Source organism: Bufo gargarizans, chromosome 6 (genome assembly GCF_014858855.1).
Source record: "Bufo gargarizans isolate SCDJY-AF-19 chromosome 6, ASM1485885v1, whole genome shotgun sequence".
NCBI classification, from domain to species: Eukaryota; Metazoa; Chordata; class Amphibia; order Anura; family Bufonidae; genus Bufo; species Bufo gargarizans.
The window spans coordinates 383,331,275-383,347,614 of NC_058085.1; the positions used below are offsets into that span (position 1 = coordinate 383,331,275).

Sequence of the window (16,340 nt, forward strand, 5' to 3'; positions counted from 1 at the left end):
CGAGCCCTTCTCACAGCTGGTGGCCAGGTACAGTACATAATGATCTAATGCTAGGAGTACAAGGTCCTTATGCCCCCGGCCAGCCGCCATGTGCCCTCCTGAATTCCACTTTATCGCCATCCTCAGTATGGTAAGGGGGCAGCATTTTATCCTGCACTGTGGTATTTTGCAACATGGGGCCCCTCTTATGTTTTTTTTTTCCAGGGCCACTTCACATTCCCAGTCCACCCCTGTGTGCAGGACATAAACCATAGGGAGGTCTCCTGACCAGTATAAACCTCCTGGAGCAGGGTCATTATGGCGGAGGCTTCATGAGATGGGAATATGTGAATGAAATGACCTAAAACACTCCAGACCTCCAGTGCTCAACTAGGGGGATTGTGGGTCATTGTTGGGCTGGGGGGGGGGGTTCAATGTGGGGGATGGGAGGCAATGATAAAACTGTAGGGAGGGCAGCGACTAAAACAAGTGAATTAGGTCCCCCCCCCAAGACCCCATCACTTCCATAAAACCATCTGAGACCCTGTAACTACAACTCCCAGCATATCCTGAACTGTTTTTTGGGGGGGCTGGTAAACCCCACTTACCAGCTCCAACTCAGGATAAAATAGTATGTTAATAGTTTGAAGTACGCCTCTAATGAGATATTAACCCCTAGTTTTGATAGAACAGAATTGAGTCAACGAAAGACTAAAAATATTACAATTTCTATAACACATAGTCGAGTACAGACAGGTCACAGATATCATTAGTAGGTACATCCGTATATTATATCAAGATGAGATTTTTTTCAAATGCCTTACAGGAAGGTGTGAATTGTGTTGCTAAAAAGGCACCTACCATTGACTTATTTTTTTTATGAACAACCTTATTGCACATGGATATAAACAAAAGTTTTTTTTAAATGTGGACATAATATATGCCGCTGTTGCGATTTCCCGAGAATTATAAAAAACCTTTACTTCTTTTAAATACCAATAACATCTAGAGAATATCTTCATACATCATTTGTTATACCAGATTTGTGGTGTACCTCATATGTAAGCTGCAGTATGTAGGTTGCACCACAAATACCTTGAAGATCATGATACGGAAACATCTGTCTGATGTAAATAGTGAGAAAGCTTTGACTATGTCAGCAGTATCTAGACACTTTACTGATGTCCACAAGGGGGATTTATCCTCCTTCACTTGCAGTGGAACAGAAAGGGCGTCTCGACCATTCAGAGGTGGAGATCACAGGAGAAGCTTTTGGCCAGAGAAACATGTGGGATTTTCATGTTAGAAACTAGAGCTCGGACCGCCCGAAATAACCGGCAGGATGTGACTAGTGTTGAGCGCGAATATTCGAATATCAAATTTTTTTGCGAATATCGGCACTTCGCTAATTCGCAAATATTTCAAATATAGTGCTATAAATTCGATATTTCAAATATTATTTATTTATTTTTTTCTAATTCCTTATAGCAAACCGATAGGAAAGTAGTCTTATGTTACAATCGCAATATGCGATTATTTAAATCGCATATTAATCGCAATAACTAGAAAAATGACAAATATTCGATTTCGACGAATATGAAGCCAATATTCGCGAATTTCGTCGAAATCGAATATGGCACCTCCCGCTCATCACTAGATGTGACCTATTACTATTAACTTCATATCAGATTGATAGTTATTATTACATGTTATGCATCTTATTACACGGTGTGTGGGGATTTATGCAATTTTCCAACATGTTATTTTTTCTTTTTGATCATTTATATGATTTGAAGTTTTATATACAAAGCATTGCTCTTGAAGGAGTTTAAGCATGCATGGGATAGGCATAAGGCCATCCTTCATATAGGGCCAAGGGCTATTCATAGTATTCAGTATATTGGGCAGACTAGATGGGTCAAATGGTTCTTTACCTCTATTTCAGCTCATTTTATCTGTTATCTTGTGGGATATTTTATTCTTTTGACAAAGGGCCAGTGCTGCCCAAAACGTGTCAAGAAAATCCAGTTTTTATTGCATGTGTACATTTCAATAAAGTCTCCAGTTAGAAGAACGGCAGGGCTGGACTTTTGTTTATCGAAACAGTTTTTTGTTTTTTTTTGTAAGTATCATAAGGACTATGGACGTATCAGAGCGAAAACTATCTCTCTCAGACTAGTGAAGGTGCTCTGTGACTAATTTAGACGGTGGTGACGCCGGCTGTTTATCGAGATTTTTTCTGATGATCCCATAAATCAGATCTGTGATTTTTTGCTCAAGTGCATAGGAAGGAGCTGTCCCAGAGAAGTGAAGGAGGACGCCATACTTGTAATTACACCATCTCAGCGCTGCGATATCTATGGCGATCAGGTGTAAACAGAGCAGAGGAGTCAGCGCTCGTACAAGCTCAGCCTTCTATTCAAACAGCGGAGGAGCCGGAGTTGTACCCTGCCGATGTGCATTTGATGACCTATCCTGGATATATCTCATCAATTGTAAGAAGCGCAGAAACACTGTGACTAAAATAAAAAAATAACCACAATAAATGTATTTTACACACCACCAAATTTATCACAAATTAATCAATATTAATGTAAACATCAATTAAGAACAAGGCCAAAAACATCATTAACTGCATTAGAAAACATGAAAACATATCTTCTTGCCGGAGTCCTGAGCCTGCAGGAGAAAGAAAGTAATCCTGCAATGAATTACCAGCTGCAGTAGCCGTGGCCCAGTGGGTTGATGATCCTGGCCAGTTGAGATTGGTGCGTGTGAGAGTGGTTGCCTAATGGGTGTAGTAGTTGGTACTCATGGTTTTGAAGCTCCCTTGGTCAATGTGCCACAAGATGGAAGGCACTGGATTCCTTTGGGGCCGTCTCTGGGTTAAAGGGGTTCTCCTGCCGGATGGCGGTTGACGTGCCCTTGATGTTTAACCTCTTAAGGTACTTAAGGACACACGGGGCGTACCTGTACTTCCTGTGAATTCCCAATTACCCAAGATAATTGCTCAAAAACTGAAAAAACTATGGCTCTCAGACTATGAAGACACTAAAACATGATTTATTTAGTTTCAAAAATAAAATCATTGTGTAAAACTTAGGTCTCATGCACACGACCGTTTTTTGGGTCCGCATCCCAGTCGCAGTTTTTGCGGCTCGGGTGCAGACTTATTCACTTCAATGGGGCCGCAAAAGATGCGGACAGCACTCCGTGTGCTGTCCACATCCTTTGCTCCGTTCCGTGGCCCCGACCAAAAAATATAGCATGTCCTATTCTTGTCCGTTTTGTGGACAAGAATAGGCATGTCTACAATGGGCCCGCCCGTTCCGCAAATTGCAGAAGGCACACGGCTGGCTTCTGTTTTTTGCAGATCCGCGGTTTTCGGACCGCGAAAAACAGAACGGCGTGTGCTTGAGGCCTAACAGAATTTAAAAAAACGGTGCCAAAACAGCTATTTCTTGTTACCTTGACTCACAAAAAGTGTAAACAAAAATCATATGTACCCTAAACTAGTACCAACAAAACTGCCACCCTATCCCGTAGTTTCTAAAATGGGGTCGCTTCAAATTGGACATGGTGTAAAAAAAACAGTCCAGCAAAATCTACCTTCCAAAAACCGTATGTCATTCCTTTCCTTCTGTGCCCTGCCGTGTGCCTGTACAGCAGTTTACGACCACACATGGGGTGTTTCTGGAAAACTGAAGAATCTGGGCCATAAATAGTGAGTTTTGTTTGGCTGTTAACCATTGCTTTGTAACTGGAACACCTTAAGGGTTAACAAAGTTTGTAAAACCAGTTTTGAATACCTTGAGGGGTGTAGTTTCTAGAATGGGGTCATTTTTGGGTGGTTTCTATTATATAAGCCTCACAAAGTAACTTCAGACCTGAACTGATCCTTAAAAAGTGGGTTTTTGAACATTTCTGAAAAATTTCAAGATTTGCTTCTAAACTTCTAAGCCTTGTAACATCCCCAAATAATATCATTCCCAAAATGATCCAAACATGAAGTAGACATATGGGGAATGTAAAGTAATAACTATTTTTGGAGGTTTTACTATGTATTATAGAAGTAGAGAAATTGAAACAATTTTTTTTTGTAATCTTGGTATTTTTTTTATGAATAAAAATTTAATTATTTTACCAGTGTCATAAAGTACAATATGTGACGAAAAAACAATCTGATAATGGCCTGGATAAGTCAAAGCGTTTTAAAGTTATCACCTTATAAAGTGACACTGGTCAGATTAGCAAAAAATTGCCTGGTCCTTAAGGTGAAAATGATTCCGGTCCCTAAGGGGTTAAGGTGCTAGACGCAGGGTCTCTGTTTGTTGTCTGTTGCAAAGAGTAATAGGATGATGAAGAGTCTGGTTTTGGTAACAGATCCACAGTACTTTACTGAAGCCAGTCCACAGGTGGTCCACACAAGCACTATGCACATAATAGGCAGACTTTACAGTTACTTCCAGTATATGGAGGTTTGCTTCTCCTATTTAAGTGACTTGAGCCCTGGGTGCGGGTAGTTGGACCCCTGCCAGTCTGATCATAACATATTAACATCTTTTTTACGTAAATTAAAATGTGAAGATTGTTTTCTGGATATCATTTTTTGAAGCCACTCCATGTATTCTACTTCTTAGGACTTTCAGCGTAGCAGACTGTCTCTCTTCACTCTGTCAGACCATCACTGGTGACCAGAGAGAATCTCCCTGTAGTGACTCCATTAAGGCATCACACATGACGCTAACCAGTGCAATGCTCTTCTGTGGGCATCTTTATCTAGACCTATCAAGAGAAAAGTAGAGCTGTCATACTGTTATCCCAATTCTGCACCTACTATTATCATGAGGATGACCTTGCTGATACCATCTTCCTCTTACAGCAACAGTAAGCTGACAATGGATTACCTATCTACCGATTGTATCTCTCTGCGCTGACTACTACAGAAAGACATGAGTTTCTATTTAAAAGGATTATCCTTATGACTAATGTAAAAATGAAAATCAGACCTCATTGTACAGGACAATCTCTTTCAAAAAAAAAAAAAGCTAGAACCAGCCCTGGACCTCACATGGATCCAGAGATCTCCGCATTCATTGCTCTGCTAGATTTATATCAAACTGACAGCTCAGGGGGCGTGTCTTTTCTGCTGCATCTCAGGGGGCGTGTCTTTTCCGCTGCAGCTCAGGGGGCGTGTCTTTTCCGCTGCAGCTCAGGGGGGCGTTTTTTCGCTCTCCTTATCACAGCTTAGGAGGCAGTTGAAGGATGAAACTGAGCATGTGCGGCCTTCTCAGTGAGCAGGTAGTTGGGTCCAATATGATGGAAGGCAGGGCCAGCAATACCATATTGCGGCACATTATACCGCCTCAACATAGCCAAATACCGCAGTCCATCACAAAATACTGCCAGCAGCACTAAATACATCCCCATAAACTTCCATGGGCCGGCTATGAGGAGGGCTCAGGCTGCCCCCTGGACATCAGCCCACCAGGAAATGGCCAATCCGCCCCTGACTGTACAGTATACTGTTATATGAAAACATAAAATTGCTACCTCCTTTAAAGGGTTGTCCAGCCATTACATGTCATATTCATTGTATGTCATAAAAATGATACAAATTTTCCATTTACAGGTTGTCCAGATGTCCAGTGAAGTAACATTTATTTTTACATAGTGTGGCGCCACCTGTTGTTTAAAGTGTATAGCCATGTGCACGACCATCTGCTGAGCTGAGGGCTGGTGGTCACACATGCTCAGTCCGTCACTCTCCCCACAGCCAGGTCTCTGCACAGTGATCCTCTTCTCACCGCAGGGCAGCCAATAGGAATAGGGCTTTGTAGGTAAGGGAGACATTTCTGTGATCTCCTCTGCAGCGGACACAGGGCAGGGAGATATCATTGTGCTCATTATTTTACATTTTCTCTGTATTCATTTGATAATTCATTTTTTTCTAAACAGTTCTGCTCAGCTCTTGAGAAGTTCCATCTCTTTCATGGTCCAAAATAAAGACTACGAGAGGCTGTGGACATGACCTTCTATTAGACCAGCAGTTATATATCCCCAGCACAGTATAGGTGTGCTGCCCGTTGCTGTATTGTGGACCGCATTTGTGGATCCACAATACACGGGCACCATTCCGTGTGCATTCCACATCACGGATGCGGACCCATTCACTTCAGTGGGTCCGCAAATCCGGAGATGTGGAACGGAACACTATAGAAGCACTACAGAGTGCTTTCTGGGGTTCCGTTCCGTGCCTCTGCACCGCAAAAAAAGATAGAATGCTCTATCTTTTTGCGGAACGGAGGGATCGCGGACCCATTCAAGTGAATGGGTCAACGATCCCCATGCGGCTGGGCCATGGTCGGTGCCCGTGCATTGTGAACCGCAATTTGTGGTTCACAGCATGGGCACGGGCTTCAAACGATCGTGTGAATGAGTCCTAACACGTGGTAATACTGACGTCAGATCCTCACGGCTTTCTTCAGACAGATCCATGAGTGGTTGGTACTGCAGTCCTCCTGATAGTAACCAGATTTAGTCATTGATACACAGCGTCCTGATGGTTGTGTCTTTATCTGGATCCTGAGCAACAAGAGAATAAAACAAGGAGAAATGATGAGAAATCAGTAATTATAAGAGAAGTCCAGACCCCGGTGATTATCTATATTCCCAGTAATGACCAGTGTGTGCTAGTGTCAGGAGGTCACTCACAAGCTGCTGTTATAATGTTCTCCATCCACCCATCTCCAGCCGTCTCCATCACGGTGAAGTCCTATCCAGTATGTGTCCTCTATCCGCTGTCTGAGATCTCTCCGTATAAACTCCTGTAATAAATGAGGAACAATCATCATATTAGACGCTGAATAATACGATGTCACTATGAAACGTCGGGATCTATACAGGACAGATGAGTAAATGTCCTCATTTTCTGGCTTTTGTTCCTCCAATTTTGGATTTTGTACCTGGTTCACCTATTTTACACTTGGTTTTAATTGGGTTTTTAATTTGCTATCAGTTGTAATTATAATTTTTTTATGTGCAAAATATGGCATTAAATGAACACCTGGTTATAGGACGTTTTATGCCTTTCTATAACAATTTCATTTTATTCTAAGCAATAGTGTTGAGCGCGAATATTAGAATATCAAATTTTTTACGCGAATATCGGCACTTCGCTAATTCGCAAATATTTTGAATATAGTGATGTAAATTCGATATTTCGAATATTCTTTTTTTTTTTTTTTTTTTTTATTGTTATATTTTTTTCTTTCCCACTTCCCTAAAGTTGTTCTTACCTGTCCTTTGGATTCCTGGCTTCCTGGCTGCTCCAGTCAGTGCCCGTTGCCGCTTCTGCCGACTTCCGTGCTCATGGAGCGTCCCCATCACCATGGGAACGTCTCCATATACTAGAATGTACTGTCGAATTTGAGAATTACGTTGAAATCGCAATTCGATTATTTCAAGTTATAATAATCGAATTTCGATTTTTAACTTAGCACTGCTATATTCCCTATTCGTTAATTCTAGCCTAATATGGAATATAGCAGTGCTAAGTTAAAATCGAAATTCGATTATTATAACTTGAATTAATCGAATTGCGATTTCAACTTGGACCTGGTTTACTATGGTTGGCTTGATAGAATTAGCGAATATGACGAATGTATTCGTCATATTCCACAAAACGAAGATAACGAAGTATTCTCCATCTTCGTTTTAGCTCCATATTCGTCAACTTCGCTAATTCTAGCAATCATATAGGAAAGTTTACTATAGAGACAGCTAAGTTTAATTCACTATGCGATTATATTACTTAGCTTTTTTTTTATAAATAGAATAATTATAATAATTTTCAGGTATTATAATTATTCTATATATTTTTTTTTTTAAAGCAGTCATATAATCGCATAGCGAATTAAACTTAGCTGTCTCTATAGTAAACTTTCCTATATGATTGCTAGAATTAGCGAAGTTGATGAATAGGTAGCTAAAACAAAGATGTAGAATACATTCGTCATATTCGCTAATTCTACCAAGCCATTGAAACCAACCATAGTAAACCAGGTCCAAGTTGAAATCGCAATTCGATTAATTCAAGTTATAATAATGAATTGTGATTTCAGCTTAGCACTGCTATATTCCATATTAGGCTAGAATTAACGAATATGGAATATAGCAGTGCTAAGTTAAAATCGAAATTTGATTATTATAACTTGAATTAATCGCAATGCTATTTCAATAGGAGAGTAGCCTTTAAGTTACAATCGCAATACGCGATTATTTAAATCGCATATTAATCGCGATAACAAGAATAATTACGAATATTCGATTTCGACGAATATAAAACGAATATTCTATTGAATATTCGCAAATTTCGTCGAAATCGAATATGGCACCTGCCGCTCATCACTACTAAGCAACTGATGAAGAGAAGGGCAGTCCAGAGGGTTACAGCTAGATGGTTGTATTAGTGGGGCTCCCACCTACCCATGCTCCTCACACTCTACAACGTCCCACTCTTTTATTAATGTGGTTATCAAGGATTTTTATATTGATGGCCCATCCTCAGGATAGATCATCAAAATCAGTTCGGTAGGAGTCTGACTCCCAGTCCCCCCGCCGATCAGCTGTATGAAGAGGCTGCAGCGCTCCGGTGACCAAGCACAGCGCTGTACATTGTATACTGGCTGTTCCTGGCATTACACCTCAGCCCCATTCACTTGAATGGGACTCAGCTGCCTCTGGGTCATGTGACCGATGAATGTGACATCACTGGCCTAGGAAGGGGCATAACCGTTCACGGATTGGTGGGGGTCGAGGGATTCAGACTCCCATAAATCTATCCTGTCCTGGAGAACCCCTTTAAACTAAGAAATAATATCTTAAAGTGAGGACATGGGGGTCTGCATTGGAGGACAGTTTATCAAAACTCTGTCTACAGTATCTCTCTGTATCTCTAAACGTCTCTGTAATCGGGTGCTGAGACTATACGGAGAGGCGGTAGACGAGATTAGGATAGGGATCCTTTTGGCAGAGTATACGCTGATCTTGTAAATTCTCTGGAGTGGCATTGTACCCCCATAACAGTAACAAGACGCCCAACACAGAGGCACCTACAGTAATAGCGATAACCACAGATCCTCGGTGACATCCACAGATACTCCATTAGCTGTGCCAGATACATGGAACCAGGGAAAGAATACTTTGAGGAGGCGGAAGACTGTAGCAGACCACCATGATGACAGGAGGAACAGAGGAGCATGACCTTACCCTTCCCTTCTTTGCTTCTCTGCCAATCACAGCAGAGTTTGTATAGTATAGACCAGTGATGGCTGACCTCCGGCACTCCAGCTGTGGTGAAACTACCACTCCCAGCATGCTCCATTCATTTCTATAGAGTTCTGAGAACAGCCTGGCAAGTGTGCATCTTGGGAGTTGTAATTTTACTACCGCTGGAGTGCCAGAGGTCAGCCGTCACAGGTGTAGACTATAATGTATTTTTTGAATCCAGAGGGAAAAAAAAACAGGCTTGTGTAGTGAGCTTCATTTATATTAATATAAGCAGATATATAACGCGGGTTTGACCGCGACACGTAGTTAATTAAGTGTGTGGTTGTCTAAGTGTCTTAAGATTAAGTGACTTTAGTTTCAGGGACTTCAGTGGGGGACTGTAATTAGCCAGTTTCTTAGTACTACATTATATTGTATTTTTTGCTTTGCTGGTGTAATCCCCATTTAGTATATGTTGCACCATTGACAACGCAGTCCAGTGCACATCTTGCATGATGTATGCAGTCCTGGAACAGCGGTTGGAGGGTGCATATCTTTGTTCAAGATGTGAGCAAATTACCTGTTTGGAATCGCAAATCAAGTCTCTAAACGGGCAAGTTGCAACACTGAGAGGCATTGATAATTTGCAAAAGAGTTTGCTTCTCACCGAGCAAGCACTCTTTGGGGTAGATGAGGGGGAGGGTGACAGAGAGGAGGCTGAGGATTGCTAGCTGGGTAACAGTTAGAAAGCGGGATAGAGGGAAGAGTGCCAGGGAGGCTAGCCCTGATCTGACACACCCCAACAAGTTTGCACGTTTGGCAGATGAGGGGGATGTCAGTCCGGGGACGGCACTGCTGCAGCCGGACCCTTCCTCTGCCAGTCAGGGGAATGTCAGCTCCAGTAAGCAGGGGACCAGGAGAGCAGGGCAGGCCAGACAGGTGCTGGTAGTGGGAGACTCAATTATTAGGGGAACAGATAGGGCGATCTGTCACAAAGACCTTGATCGCCGAACAGTGTGCTGTCTTCCTGGCGCTATAGTTCGACACATCGCGGATCGGGTTGACAGATTACTGGGAGGGGCTGGAGCAGATCCAGCGGTCATGGTCCATATCAGAACCAATGACAAAGTTAGGGGTAGGTGGAGAGTCCTTAAAAATGATTTCAGGGATTTAGGTAAAAAGCTTAGGGCAAGGACTTCAAAGGTAGTGTTTTCCAAAATACTACCTGTACCACGAGCCACACAAGAAAGGCAGCGGGAGATTAGGGAAATTAACAAGTGGCTCAAGAACTGGTGTAGGAAGGAGGGGTTTGGGTTCCTGGAGAACTGGGCCGACTTCTCTATCGGCTACAGGCTCTATCATAGGGACGGGCTGCACCTCAATGGGGAAGGGGCAGCTGTGCTGGGGGAAAGATGGCCAGAAGGTTGGAGGAGTGTTTAAATTAGGGACTGGGGGGGAGGGTAATTATGTTATAGAATGGGAAGATAGTGCAGATAGAGACCGGGGACAAGGTAGTGGGACAGAGGGAGTAATGGAAGAAGGGACTAGAACAGTTCAGAAGGAAAGGTGTAGGGTAAAAAATATACATAAACCTCTCAAATGTATGTATACTAATGCCAGAGACCTGACTAATAAAACTGGGGAGCTGGAATTAGTGATGTGTGAGGAGAACTATGACATAGTGGGAATAACTGATGACAGAAAATTGCAGCACACAGTTTTTTTCTCTTTGCTTATTAAAATTTTAATTTTGTATCATCACATGATCAGGTTCCAGTGCAATTTCACAGCTATGTATAAATCAGAATGATGACCGGACGTTTCGGCCTGTCAGGGCCTTCTTCAGCGGTCTTAATCTTTAATGCTGCCTCTCAGGTGTGTTGCGCTGGATGCAGTGGGAATAACTGAGACATGGCTGGATGATAGCTATGACTGGGCGGTTATTGTACAAGGTTACAGTCTGTTTAGAAAGGATTGTCAAAACCGGAGAGGGGGAGGGGTCTGCCTTTATGTAAAGTCCGGTCTAAAGCCCACACTCCGTGAAGATATAAGTGAGGGACATGAACATGTGGAGTCACTGTGGGTAGAGATACATGGAGCTAAAAACAATAATAAATTACTAATAGGAGTTTACTATAAACCACCTAATATACCAGAGTCCACAGAAAATCTACTACTAAACGAGATAGATGAAGCATCAGATCATAATGAGGTGGTTATTATGGGGGACTTCAACTACCCAGATATAGACTGGGAAACTGAAACGTGTATATCTCATAAAGTAAACAGGCAATAACGAAAGACAATTACCTCTCCCAACCGGTTCAGGACCCGACTAGAGGGACGGCCATACTGGACTTAGTACTAACCAATAGGCCTGACAGAACTACAGACGTGCGGGTTGGGGGACACCTGGGAAATAGTGACCATAAAGTAATAACCTTCCAATTATCATTCAAAAGAGCGTTTCTACAGGGAGGAACAAAAATACCAAACTTCAAAAAAGCTAAATTTAGCCAACTAAGAATTAACTGGGACAGAGTCCTCAAAAATAAAAATACAGCCACAAAATGGGATATCTTTAAAAACATCCTAAAATCTAATTGTGAGAGGAACATACCTTATGGGAATAAAAGGTTAAGGAACAAAAAGAATCCAATGCGGATAAATAGAACTGTAAAGAAAGCAATACATGACAAAAAGAAAGCATATAAATCACTAAAACAGGAGGGTAGCACGGAAGCACTGAAAAACTATAAGGAAAAAAATAGAACATGTAAAAAACAAATAAAAGCCGCCAAACTAGAGACCGAGAGATTAATTGCCAAAGAGAGTAAAACTAACCCTAAAATGTTCTTCAATTATATAAATGCTAAAAAGTATAAATCTGAAGGTGTCGGCCCTTTAAAGAGTAATGAGGGGGAAGTCGCAGAGAGCGATGAGGAGAAAGCAAAGCTGTTAAATATTTTTTTCTCCAATGTAATCACTGAGGAAAATAAACAGATGAAATGCAGAATGTAAAAGTAAATTCCCCATTAAAAGTGTCCCGTCTGACCCAGGAAGAAGTACAGCGCATCTTAAAAAAATTTAAATAGACAAATCGCCAGGACCGGATGGCATACACCCCGGTATCCTAAGGGAATTAAGTAATGTCATAGCCAGACCCTTATTTCGGATATTTGCAGACTCTATACTGACAGGGAATGTCCCACAGGATTGGCGCATGGCAAATATGGTGCCAATATTCCAAAAGGGTCCAAAAACAGAGCCCGGAAACTATAGGCCGGTAAGTTTAATATCTGTTGTGGGTAAACTGTTTAAAGGTTTTCTAAGAGATGCTATGTTAGAGCATCTCAACGGAAATAAGCAAAGAACGCCATATCAGCATGGCTTCGTGAGGGATCGGTCATGACAAACTAATTTAATCAGTTTCTATGAGGAGGTAAGTTCTAGACTTGACAGCGGCGAATCAATGGATGTCGTGTACCTGGACTTCTCCAAAGCATTTGACACTGTACCACATAAAAGGTTAGTATATAAAATGAGAATGCTTGGACTGGGAGAAAACGTCTGTATGTGGGTAACTGGCTGAGTGATAGAAAACAGTGGGTGGTTATTAATGGTAAATACTCAGATTGGGTCACTGTCACTAGTGGGGTACCTCAGGGGTCAGTACTGGGCCCTATTCTCTTCAATATTAATGATCTTGTAGAAGGCTTGCATAGTAAAGTATCAATTTTCGCAGATGACACTAAACTGTGTAAAGTAATTTACACTGATGAGGACAATATACTGCTACAGATGGATCTGGATAGATTGGAAGCTTGGGCAGATAAGTGGCAGATGAGGTTTAACACTGACAAATGTAAAGTTATTCACATGGGAAGGAATAATGCAAGTCACCCGTACATACTAAATGGTAAAACACTCGGCAACACTGACATGGAAAAGGATCTAGGAATTTTAATAAACAGCAAACTAAGCTGTAAAAACCAGTGTCAGGCAGCTTCTGCCAAGGCCAACAAGATAATGGGTTGCATTAGAAGGGGCATAGATGCCCGTGATGAGAACATAGTCCTAACACTTTACAAATCACTAGTCAGACCACACATGGAGTACTGTGTACAGTTCTGGGCTCCTGTGAACAAGGCAGACATAGCAGAGCTGGAGAGGGTCCAGTGGAGAGCAACTAAAGTAATAACTGGAATGGGGCAACTACAGTACCCTGAAAGATTATCAAAATTAGGGTTATTCACTTTAGAAAAAAGACGACTGAGAGGAGATCTAATTACTATGTATAAATATATCAGGGGTCAGTACAGAGATCTCTCCCTTCATCTATTTATCCCCAGGACTGTGACTGTGACGAGGGGACGTCCTCTGCGTCAGGAGGAAAGAAGGTTTGTACACAAACATAGAAGAGGATTCTTTACGGTAAGAGCAGTGAGACTATGGAACTCTCTGCCTGAGGAGGTGGTGATGGTGAGTACAATAACGGAATTCAAGAGGGGCCTGGATGTATTTCTGGAGTGTAATAATATTACAGGCTATAGCTACTAGAGAGGGGTCGTTGATCCAGGGAGTTATTCTGATGCCTGATTGGAGTCAAGAAGGAATTTTTTATTCCCCTAAAGTGGGGAAAATTGGCTTCTACCTCACAGTTTTTTTTTGCCTTCCTCTGGATCAACTTGCAGGATAACAGGCCGAACTGGATGGACAAATGTCTTTTTTCGGCCTCATGTACTATGTTACTATGTTACTATGTACCTACAGAGTGATATTCATGCAAATTTGTAATAAAGGTGAGATGCAATACCAGATGCCACAGATGTGGCCCCATTTTTGGAAGAAAGCAGATATGTTTTTCTTACCTCCTTAACCAATGAGCAATGGCCCACATGCTCCTTCCCTTTCCAGTCCCTACAGATCGGCACTGGGGTTATGCCGGACAGAAGTATTATAATCTATGCCTGCGCTGTGAGGGAATCTTGGACACTTGGGGATGAGGAGCCAGGAGACTTGTTTGGCATGTTATAAATATTTAATTGCAAAATTTGACACTCTGCGATCAAACCATCACATTTGTAGAGGGCATGGCCTCTGTGTGTAATCATGTCTATATAGATGTGGTATTGGATCTGTGGCATACTGTATAGTCATAAATCAGGGCTGCTATAAGAAGCCACCCAACTTAAAGGGTTTCTGTCACCTGAAAAATTGGTATTAGTGATGTGCTAATGTCAGCTGAACAAGACTATATTAGTGCCATCTCACTGCCTGCCGCCGTTATTTAGAAAAATGAACTTTTTTAATGTGCTAATTAGCCTCTAGGAGTGGGGGGGGGGGGGCGTTGCTCCTGCTCCTAGAGGCTCCGTTCCCTCACCTGTGGCCACGACCTGCTATATTAGATTGACTGGGGCAGGAAGCGTTGCTCTCCTAACTCTGGCCCTGTCTGCAGTGTAAATCTTGCGCCTGCGCCGTCCCGTTCAGTGTACGGCACAGGCGCAGTGAGTGAATGGCTGAGTGAATTCCTCACTGTGCCTGCGCCGAATACTGAATGGCGCGAGATTTACACTGCAGAAGGGGCGGAGGTAGTAGACCAACGCTGCCTGGCCCTGTCAATCTAGTGTAGCAGGTGGTGGTCGCAGGTGGGAGAACGGAGCCTCTAGGAGCAGGGGCAACGCCCCCCCCCAGCTCCTAGAGGCTAATAAGCACATTATAAAAGTTCATTTTTCTCAATAACGGCGGCAGGCAGTGAGATGGCACTAATATAGTTATGTTCAGCTGACATTAGTACATCACTAATGTCAGCCAGCTTAATACCCAGGTGACAGAAACCCTTTAAAGGTCATAACGACCACCTGGCTCTCTAGCCACTGGTTGGGAACCCTGCTCATAGACATAGACGCCATACCTGCTGTTCCTGGTTCTTTATGACCAGTAGATCAGCTCCCATCTTCTCACACTGATCCCGGCTCTGGTCCCATGTTCTGTCTCTTACATCTTCTGAGTAGTAATAACAGTCGTCTCCATGTAGAAGCCAATTATAAGGGCAAAGAGCACATCCTAAAAACACAAGAGTGAAAAAGTACAGAATTTTATTTCTTAGGCCTCATTCATTCAAACATATTTATCTTCAGCGTTTACAACAGATAGCACCACGACCCTTACAAGTCAATGGGGATGTTCCCAAATCTTTTTTTTTTCTTTCATGGATATATCTGATTTTCAAGTATACATTTTGTGAGAACTATAAAGCTAAGGGCTTGTTCACATCATGGGTTCCGTTATTGTTTTCCGTTATAACATGGTTATAACGGAAAATAACGGAATCTATAAGACGGAAATGAAAACAGAAGCCTTTAAGAGGCATTCCGTTTTGATCCTTTATAATACAAGTCTATGGGCAGCATAACGGATCCGTCCTGGTTTCCATTCTTCAGGAGTCCAGTCCTGCATAATGGAAACGAGACAGATCCGTTATGATTGCCCAAAGACTTCTATTATGATGGAAAGCAAAACGGAATGCCTCTAAAAGGCTTCCGTTTTCATTTCCGTCTTATAGATTCCGTTATTTTCCATTATAACCATGTTATAACGGAAAACAATAACGGAATCCATAACGGTGATGTGGACCCGGCCTAACATATAGTGGTAAATGTTGTCCCTTCAAAAGGCAAATCTGGAGCACAATCTGCATTCCTAAAAAAGGGAAATTCTGTGCAGAATATATATTACTTGCATTTGAAGAGTAACAATTTATTTTTGAGCATCAATATACTTACCTCTAGATTTTCCTGAATTCACACAAATCTCTTTCTTAATTCTTGACAGCTCAGTATCTTTAGTTTCCAGATTGTGATCTAGAAGAGAACGATGGGCTTTCATGTGGTACAATCAGGAATATAATCTGACATTGTATGACGCTGCCTTATCGTACTTACAAAGTGCTCCAATAATGCGGATGAAAACAATATTGGCCCCTATGAGGGCGGTAATAATCACAAATTTCCAGGAAGGCGTCCAGATCCTCATTGTATCTGTGAGCATAGGGGGAAATATCAGGTATGATAACAAGACATTTCAGGACA

At 42.1% G+C, this 16,340-nt stretch overlaps 1 long non-coding RNA gene across 1 annotated transcript; it reads right to left on the reverse strand.

Moving 5' to 3' along the window:
• Positions 1 to 6,489: 6,489 nt before the first annotated feature.
• On the reverse strand, positions 6,490 to 15,292 carry LOC122940247. The gene is made up of 3 exons (XR_006390256.1): positions 15,164 to 15,292; positions 6,694 to 6,806; positions 6,490 to 6,564 (listed from the first exon to the last, which is right to left on the reverse strand). It is a non-coding gene; the product is annotated as an uncharacterized LOC122940247 (long non-coding RNA).
• Positions 15,293 to 16,340: the final 1,048 nt, after the last annotated feature.